Source organism: Odocoileus virginianus, chromosome 15 (assembly GCF_023699985.2).
Source record: "Odocoileus virginianus isolate 20LAN1187 ecotype Illinois chromosome 15, Ovbor_1.2, whole genome shotgun sequence".
NCBI lineage: Eukaryota > Metazoa > Chordata > Mammalia > Artiodactyla > Cervidae > Odocoileus > Odocoileus virginianus.
In genome coordinates this window covers 11,876,113-11,883,433 of record NC_069688.1, presented here as the reverse complement: position 1 = coordinate 11,883,433, position 7,321 = coordinate 11,876,113, and positions in this window count along the sequence as shown.

Genomic DNA, 7,321 nt, shown 5'->3' with positions numbered 1-7,321 from the left:
TGTAGAGAATTAAGGTGACCAAGGAATGTGCTTGGAATTCCTAGGACAAAATCCACAAACTCATGAAACGGAGCTCAGGGACAGGATATATGGTCCAGAAAGACCACTCTAAGATGCCAGTCATTTCAGGGATACTCTGTTGGTTGAGTTATATTAATAGAGATGTGAAATACATTGTCCAGGACTTTACATGCACTTTGGGTTTTTTCTGCTGATGGTAACATTCACTTTCACTTTTCAGCTTTCATTCCATCCCAAGGAAAGGCAATGCCAAAGAATGCTCAAACTATTGCACAACTGCTCTCATTTCACATGCTAGTAAGTTTATTCTCAAAATCCTTCAAGCTAGGCTTCATCAGTATGTGAACCAAGAATTTCCAGATGTATAAGCTGGGTTTTAAAAAGGTGGAGGAACCAAAGATCTGATTGTCAGCATCAGTTGGATCATAGAGAAAGCAAGGTAATTCCAGAAAAAATATCTACTTCTGCATCAACTACTCTAAAGCCTTTGACTGTGTGGATCACAACAAACTGTGGCAAATTCTTAGGCTGGAATATCAGACCATCTTACCTGCCTCCTGAGAAACCTGTATTCAGGTCAAGAAGGAACAGTTAGAAACAGACATGGAACAACTAACTGGTTCAAAATTGGGAAAGGATACAAAAAGGTTGTATATTGTCACCTTGCTTATTTAACTTATATGTAGAGTACATCATGTGACATCCTGGGCTGGATGAATCACAAGCTGGAATCAAGATTGCCTGAAGAAATATCAATAACCTCTGACATGCAGATGATATACCTTAATGGCAGAAAGCAAAGAGGAACTAAATAGCCTCTTGATGAGGGTCAAAGAGCTGACTCACTTGAAAACACCCTGATGCTGGGAAAGATTGAAGGTGGGAGGAAAAGGGGACGACAGAGGATGAGATGGTTTAATGGCATCACCAACTCAATGGGCATGAGTTTGAGTAAACTCCGGGAGTTGGTGATGGACAGGGAGGCCTGGCGTGCTGCAGTCCATGGGGTCACAAAGAGTAGAACATGACTGAGTGACTGACTGAACTGAGCTGAAAGAGGAGGGTGGAAAGTTGGCTTAAAACTCAATATTCAAAAAACTAAGATCACACATCTGGTCTCATCAAATCATGGCAAATAGAAGGGGGAAAAGTTGAAACAGTGACATTTTCTTTTGTTGTATATTTGTCTCCAAACTACAAAGCTCCAAAATCACTGTGGACAGTGACTGCAGCCATGAAATTCAAAGATACTTACTCCTTTGAAAGCTATGACAAACCTAGACAGTGTATTAAAAAGCAGAAACATCACTTTGCCAACAAATGTCCAGATAGTCCAAGCTATGGTTTTTCCAGTATCATGTACAGATGTGAGAGCTGGACCATAAAGAAGGCTGAGCACAGAAGAAATGATGCTTTTGAACTGTGGTGCTGGAGAAGACTCTTGAGAGTCCCTTGGACTGCAAGGAGATCAAACCATTGATTTCCCAAAGGAAATCAACCCTGAATATTCATCGAAAAGACTGTTGCTGAAGCTGAAGCTCCAATACTGTGGCCACCTGATGTGAAAAGCCGTCTTATTGGAAAAGACCCTGATGATGGGAAAGAGGGAAGGCAAAAGGAGAAGGGGGTGGCAGAGGATATGTTTAGATAGCATCACTGACTCAATGGACACAAATCTGAGAAAACTCTGCGAGATAGTGAAGGATAGGGGAGCCTGGCATGCTGCAGTTCATGGGGTCATAGAGTTGGATATGACTTAGAAACTGAATAACAACATTTATATTCATAACACACTGTCCCATACTTTTCTTCCATAATGGGGTGGAGCAGGGAGCAGAGAGATGAGTACATTCCAGAAATGCTTTCGAATCCAGATAAAAGAGACACTAAATCTACTGAGAAAAGGGTGTAGAGGATAAGGAATATATTATCAGGATAGACTTGACAAATATGAGTCAGCTGAACAATCTTCACTAGGCTTGGAAAGCTGGTCCAATCCTGAGGCAAGCCTTGTGAGTACACAGAAATGTAAAAGACTGACCTATTTAGAAAATAACACATTGCTTTGGAAGCTTGCTGAAATGCAGATTCTTAGGCTTCTCCTTGAGACTCTTACTTCAATAGGTTTAAAGGAGGTTGTTTTTTTTTTTTTTTCCCTTTTCATTTTAACTTGGTACACATAATTAGAATTCAGGAAGTCCCTGCCCTTGGATGGGACACATTTTACATCTTTATTTTCACTAACCTCTAACAGAAATTTAGCATTTTGAATGTAGGCAACAGACTAGCTTAGCAATATCTGTGACAGAAACCACAAATATTTTGATGTTTCATTACCATTGTTTCAGATATCTCCAAATAATGTTTATGCTGAAATAACAGAAGTTATTAAACTTGATGCCAAATGTTTCTATTTTATGTGTTAATAAATTAGCATATATATTACTACATCAGGAAAGTTCTATACAGTTACTGAGATAGAAAATTGTATAACCAGTTTCCTCTGTGACCCTATGTACCTATGTATTTAATTGTGTACATTTAAAACCAGTTTCATAAGAAGTGAGTCCAAAGGCCAAAGAGGTCTTGTGGCACAAAAAATTTAATGACTTCTCAGAGAGCAAATACTAGTTATCTCCACTTTTAATATGCAAACCTGATATTTCTAGTGCCAGTGGTCTCACACTGTAGGAGATGAGAAGTTACAAAGGAAGATGGCTTTCCAACTGACTTGGGCAAGGGAATTTCTATTCTGGGAGAAGCAGAGGTTTTGAGTCTGCCAAGGGACCAAACTTAGTACAGGTTATGTGTTTGTGTATATGTGTGTGTGACTGGGGGAGGGGGATTGTAAGTGAGTGTATGTTAGTGTGTTTATTTGTATGTGTGTGTGTGTGTGTGTGCATGCGCATGCACATATGTGTGTATTTATGTATGTGTGTACATCCTTCTAATGTAGAGGAACTGAGATTTTAAAATGAAGTTTGGAGATAATGATGCATGAAAATGAGAATGAAAGTCAGCCTCACCTAATTTGCAAGTCTTCTCAAAAATGTTTGTTAAGCTCAGTGCAAAGAATGTCACCCTTTGGAACCTAAAGGTAAAGTCATAAATGAGTAATGCATACCGCTTAGCCACCCAACTGTAATTTATTCTTCACTTCTTACAGTCACCGTTAAACCACAGAAGCGAAGCTACCAGGGTCTATGACAATAGTGAATTTATGTACATGCTATACATGCTATTTCTCTTATTAGTCTGAAACCCAGGCCAAGAATGGGAATAAAACAAATGAGCTGTCAGACAAGTGGAAACAGGAAATGCCAAGAAACCAGTGTTCCACTGGTGAACCAGAGGTGGGGAACTGGGGCTCCACCATCTTTGGCTTCAGGATCATTCTGGAAGGCCAGTTTGCACTCTGCTGTGAAAGTCTCTGAGAAAGAAGAGGCTGAGATGATAAACAAGCCCACCCATCAACCAATTTCAAGGTTTTATTTGCCCTCTTCATGTTTTAATTATAAAGCACATTCATTTGAGGATTCCAAGAAAGTTAGGAACCAAATTTAGTATATATTTACTACGACACAAATAATTCAAACACTTGATTTCATGTAACTTTCAGAGAGCTACTCTGATCCCATTTGACATCTAAATAAGGTTCATATGGGTAAAGATTGTGCTTAGCAGGTAAATATACAAAGCTTTGCTAATTTTATAATTTCATGCTGCTTCACTAATTTATGCTGAGGAATTTCTACAATTATTTGAAGAGAAAATGTACATACTGTGTTTCTTCAAAAAAAAAAATCAAGTCAAAGATGGCAACTTCAACTACCCAAACTCAGTGGAAAGAGAATAAAGAGATAAAGTATAAACCCTGAAGGACAAAGAAAACACAAGAGGACATAATAGCAACAAAGTCTTAGAAGCTGCAGAGCAGACTGATGAGTGATAGGACCTGGTAACTGCAAAGTGCTGATCCAAAGACTGCAGTGGAAAGCTCGTCATACAAGCTGCTTTATGTCATACATGTCCCCAGAGAATCAGAAATCGGTGGTACTGCGTACCTCCACAAACAGAAAGATTGGGGGCTAACAGCAGAAGGGTTTCTCTTTTTATAGGTTTAAGAAGCAGTTAAACCCCACATTTCTTTCTCTATAAATCTCAATCAAATGTCAGTCCCTTTTCCACAGCAGCAAAAATCCTGGAAATTTATACTTTGGAAGGGATAAAACAAAGGGTCTTGGCTTGAAGGATACCCAACACAGATAAAGATGGGGCTTCCATATTGCAAAACAAGTTATAACGAGAAAGCTTACAGGCTAATATGACCTCCCCCAGCCCAATTCCCCATTCAACTCTCAGAACCAGCTTCTATCCTGAAGAAAGGCAGGAGATTGGAGGAGACTTCTTAGAGGATATGTAAACACAGAAATGCTCCACCCAGATTCCCCTTCAAGGAATGACTGACCTCACCGTTACAGGTAGTCATGCCAACTCCTTAAGGTGTCTGGTTCAGCTGGAGAGAGTGCCCTGTCCAACATCATGCCCCTCTTGGGATAGCCCATATCCAGTGGCTCATCAATGGAGGTGGGGGTGCAGAGGTGGCCATTTCAACCCAATATGGGCCACACTAGTGGACAGTACTCCCTCCAGAGCACCCACCAGAGTGGCCTGCATCCCAGTTTCTCTTCCTGTCGCCCAATCCTGCTTCTTCCTTTCACAGTGTTGGTCCTGGAAAAATATCTTGCACTCCAGTTTTGTCTCAGTGGCTAGTTCAGGCAAACCAAAGTTTGACAGGCCCCAAGATATAAAGACCTAAATATAGCAGTGGTTTCACAGTGAAATGAACAAAACGGCACTTCTTGTGGTGAAGCAGACAATGGAGGAACCTGAAGTGCACACTCAGGCTTCTGATCAGCTTCTGAGTTCAGTTCAATTCAGTCTCTCAGTCATGTCCGACTCTTTGCCACCCCACATACTGCAGCACAACAGGCTTCCCTGTCCATTACCAGCTCCTAGAACTTGCTCTTACTCATGTCCATCGAACCAGTGATGCCATCCAACCATCTCATCCCATACTGTCCCCTTCTCCTCCTGTCTTCAGTCTTTCCCAGCATCACAGTCTTTTCTAAGGATTCAGGTCTTCAAATCAGGTGTCCAAAGTATTGAAGCTTCAGCTTCATCATCAGCCCTTCCAATGAATATTCAGGGAAGATTTCCTTTAGGAGGGACTGGTTGGATCTTCTTGCAGTCCAACGGACTCTCAAGAGTCTTCTCCAATACCACAGTTCAAAAGCATCACGGCACTCAGATTTCTTTGTGGTCCAACTCTCCCTTCCATACTTGACTATTGGAAAAACCATAGTTTTGACTAGACAGATCTTTGTTAGCAAAGCAATATCTCTGCTTTTTAATATGCTGTCTCAGGTGGTCATAGCTTTTCTTCCAAGTAGCAAGTGTCTTTTAATTTCATGGCTGTAGTCACAATCTGCAGTGATTTTGGAGCCCAAGGAAATAAAGTCTGTCACTGTTTCCATTGTTTCCCCATCTATTTGCCATGAAGTGATGGGACTAGATGCCATGATATTAGTTTTCTGAATGTCGAGTTTTAAGCCAACTTTTTCACTCTCTTTCACTTTCATCAAGAGGCTCTTTAGTCCTTTTTTGCTCTCTGCCCTAAGGGTGGTGTCATCTGCTTATCTGAGGTTATTGATATTTCTCCTGGCAATCTTGATTCCAGCTTGTGCTTCATCCAGCCTAGCATTTTGTATGATGTATTCTGCATATAAGTTAAATAAGCAGGGTGACATTATACAGCCTTTTCCTGATTTGGAACCAGTCTGTTCTTCCATGTCCAGTTCTAACTACTGCTTCTTGAGCTGCATACAGATTTCTTAGGAGGCAGATCAGATGGTCTGGTATTCCCATCTTTTGAAGAGTTTTCCACAGTTTGTTGTGATCCACACAATCAAAGGCTTTGGCATAGTCAATAAAGAAGAAGTAGATGTTTTTCTGGAACTCTCTTGCTTTTTTGATGATCCAACAGATGTTGGCAATTTGATCTCTGGTTCCTCTGCCTTTTCTAAATTCAGCTTGAGCATCTGGAAGTTCATGATTCACATACTATTGAAGTCTGGCTTGGAGAATTTTGAGCATTTCTTTGCTAGCGTGTGAGATGAATACAATTGTGCAGTAGTTTGAGCATTCTTTGAAATTGCCTTTCTTTAGGATTGGAATGAAAACTGACCTTTTCCAGTCCCGTGGCCACTGCTAAGTTTTCTACATTTTGTGGCATATTGAGTGCAGTGCTTTCACAGCATCATCTTTTAGGTTTTGAAATAGCTCAACTGGAATTCCATCACCTGTGCTAGTTTGTTTATAGTGATGCTTCCTAAGGCCCATTTGACTTCACATTCCAGGATGTCTGGCTCTAGATGAACGATCACACCATCATGGTTATCTGGGTCATGAAGATCTTTGTTGTGTAGTTCTTCTGTGTATTCTTTCCACCTTCTGCTTCTGTTAAGTCCATACCATTCTTGTCCTCTATTGTGTCCATCTCTGCATGAAATGTTCCCTTGGTATCTCTAATTTTCTTGAAGAGATCTCTAGTCTTTCCCATTCTATTATTTTCCTCTATTTCTTTGCACTGATCACTGAGGAAGGCTTTCTTATCTCTCCTTGCTATTCTTTGGAACTCTGCATTTAGGTGAGTATAGCTTTCCTTTTCTCCTTAGTCTTTCACTTCTCTTCTTTTCTCAGGTATTTGTAAGGCCTCCTCAGACGATCATTTTGCCATTTTGCATTTCATTTTCTTAGCATGATCTTAATCACTGCCTCCTATATAATGTCATGAACCTCCGTCCATATTTCTTCAGGTACTCTGTCTATCAGATCTAATCCCTTGAATATTTGTCACTTCTAGTGTGTAATCATAGGGATTTAATTTAGATAATACCTGAATGGTCAAGTGGTTTTTCCCTACTTTCTTCACTTTAAGTCTGAATTTTTCAATAAGGAGTTCATGATCTGAGCCACAATCAGCTCCCAGTCTTGTTTAGGGTTCCCAAACACTTAAGCATCACTCAACATTATAGAAAAAAACTTCAGTATGAAAGTAGGATCTAAAACAAAGAGGCTACACAATATGATTCTTACCAACACGTTGTACCCAGGAATGAAAAGCAGTGCAAAAAATACCAGAGGAATATAAAAAGCTCTCAGAAATTATGATACCAGTAAGCTATTGTCAAGAACGACAACCAAAGTCTTTGAGGTTAAAGTTGAGACAATTTTTCAG